This window comes from Arachis duranensis, chromosome 10 (genome assembly GCF_000817695.3).
Source record: "Arachis duranensis cultivar V14167 chromosome 10, aradu.V14167.gnm2.J7QH, whole genome shotgun sequence".
Lineage (NCBI taxonomy): Eukaryota > Viridiplantae > Streptophyta > Magnoliopsida > Fabales > Fabaceae > Arachis > Arachis duranensis.
Window position 1 is genome coordinate 53,746,942 of NC_029781.3, and position 2,433 is coordinate 53,749,374.

Genomic DNA, 2,433 nt, shown 5'->3' on the forward strand with positions numbered 1-2,433 from the left:
AGAGTTGCACTCTTGTGCTCCTCCATTTCCAGTACCACAAAGTCAGTTGGAAAGGCGAACGGCTCAACCTTGACAATCATGTCCTCTATTATGCCTGATGGATATTTAATGGAGCCATCAGCAAGTTGGAGGCATATTCGGGTTGGTTTGACTTCTTCAGTCAAGCCAAGCTTTCTGATAGTGGATGCAGGTATTAGGTTGATACTTGCCCCAAGATCACATAGAGCTTTCTTGGTACAAGTACCCTCTAATGTGCATGGTATCATAAAGCTTTCAGCTTCTCTGGTAAGCTTTTCAGAATGACTGCACTGCATTCTTCAGTGAGAAAAACTTTTTCAGTTTCTCTCCAATCCTTCTTATGACTTAAGATTTCTTTCATGAACTTAGCATAAGAAGGTATTTGCTCAAGTTCCTCTGCAAACGGAATCTTTATTTCAAGAGTCCTTAGATAGTCTTCAAAGCGGGTAAATTGTTTATCCTGTTCCGCTTGGCAGAGTTTCTGAGGATAAGGCATCTTGGCTTTATATTCTTCAACCTTAGTTGCTGTAGGTTTATTCCCTACAGAGGTGGTTGAAGAAGCCTTTTTAGAGGGGTTACTATCAGCACTCTCAGGTGTCAGATTCCTCATTGGCATTTGAACGCCAGGATTGGGTGAGGAATGGGCGTTTAACGCCAATTTTTCCCCCCTTTCTGGCATTTGAACGCCAGAATTGGGCAAGGAATGGGCGTTTAACGCCAACTTTTCCCCCCTTTCTGGCGTTTGAACGCCAGGAGTATTCCTCTCTGGGCTCTTACTGTCCTCAGAGGGATTTTGGATAGTGGTCTGGTTATCCTCTGTCAGTTGTTCCTTTCTTGGCATTTTGCCACTTTGAGCAGTGTTATTCAATGTCTTTCCACTCCTCAGTTGAACTGCTTGGCATTCTTCTGTTATCTGTTTAGATAATTGCTGTTTTGTCTTATTCAACTATGATTCTATGTTCTTGTTAGCAATTTTAGTTTCTTGGAGCATCTCTTTAAATTCTGCTAACTGTTTTGTCATCAGGTGTAATTGCTGATTAAGCTCAACAATCTGTTCTTGAGGATTAGGATCAGTGGCTACTGCCATAGCTTCTTCTTTTGTAGAGGACTCATTGCTAGAGTACAAATGTTAATTTCTAGCAACAGTATCTATGAGTTCTTGAGCCTCTTCAATCATTTTTCTCATGTGTATAGATCCACCAGCTGAGTGGTCTAAAGACATCTGAGCTTTTTCTGTAAGCCCATAGTAGAAAATGTCTAACTGTACCCACTCTGAAAACATTTCAGAGGGGCATTTCCTTAGCATACCTCTATACCTCTCCTAGTTATTATAAAGGGATTCATTATCCTCTTGTTTAAAGCCTTGGATGTCCAGCCTTAGCTGTGTCATCCTTTTTGGAGGGTAAAATTGATTCAGGAATTTGTCTGATAACTGTCTCCATGTTTTTATGCTTGCTCTGGGTTGGTTATTCAACCACTTCTTAGCTTGATCTCTTACAGCCAATGGAAACAGTAATAATCTGTAGACATCCTGATCCACCTCTTTATCACGTACTGTGTCAGCAATTTGTAAGAACTGTGCCAGAAACTCAGTAGGTTCTTCCTGTGGAAGACCGGAATACTGGCAATTTTGCTGCACCATGATAATGTCAAGATGAACACCAAGAACACTTTGAAGATCAAGATGAACACCAAGAACAAATTTTTTTTAAAAAAAAAATTTTAAGTGAATAAAAGCACAAAAGACACCAAACATAAAATATGAAACTAAACTCAAATAAAAGACTCTAAACCAACAAAAATAAAACAGTCCTAATCTAAGCAACAAGATAAACCGTCAGTTGTCCAAACTCGAACAATCCCCAGCAACGGCGCCAAAAACTTGGTGCACGAAATTACAATCACACTTTTGCAATCCCGCACAACTAACCAGCAAGTGCACTGGGTCATCCAAGTAATACCTTACGTGAGTAAGGGTCGATCCCACAGAGATTGTCGGCTTGAAGCAAGCTATGGTTATCTTGTAACTCTTAGTCAGGAGATCAATAATTCCCAGGTTTAATTGTGAAAAGTAGAAGAACATGAAATAAATACTTGTTTTGCAGTAATGGAGAACAGGTTGAGGTTTTGGAGATGATCTATCTTCTGAATCTCTGCCTTCCTACTGTCTTCTTCTTCAAGCACGCAAGGCTCCTTCCATGGCAAGCTGTATGTAGGGTTTCACTGTTGTCAATGGCTACGTCCCATCCTCTCAGTGAAAATGTTCAACGTGCTCTGTCACAGTACGGCTAATCATCTGTCGTTTCTCAATCAGGTTGGAATAGAATCCAGTGATTCTTTTGCGTCTATCACTAATGTCCAGCTGATGAGCGGATAATTTGTACGCTTTTTGGCATTGTTTTTAGTATGTTTTTT

At 40.3% G+C, this 2,433-nt stretch overlaps 1 pseudogene; it reads right to left on the reverse strand.

Moving 5' to 3' along the window:
- The window catches only part of LOC127742935 (uncharacterized), a 127,788-nt pseudogene that overhangs the window by 53,541 nt on the left and 71,814 nt on the right, over nt 1–2,433 (reverse strand).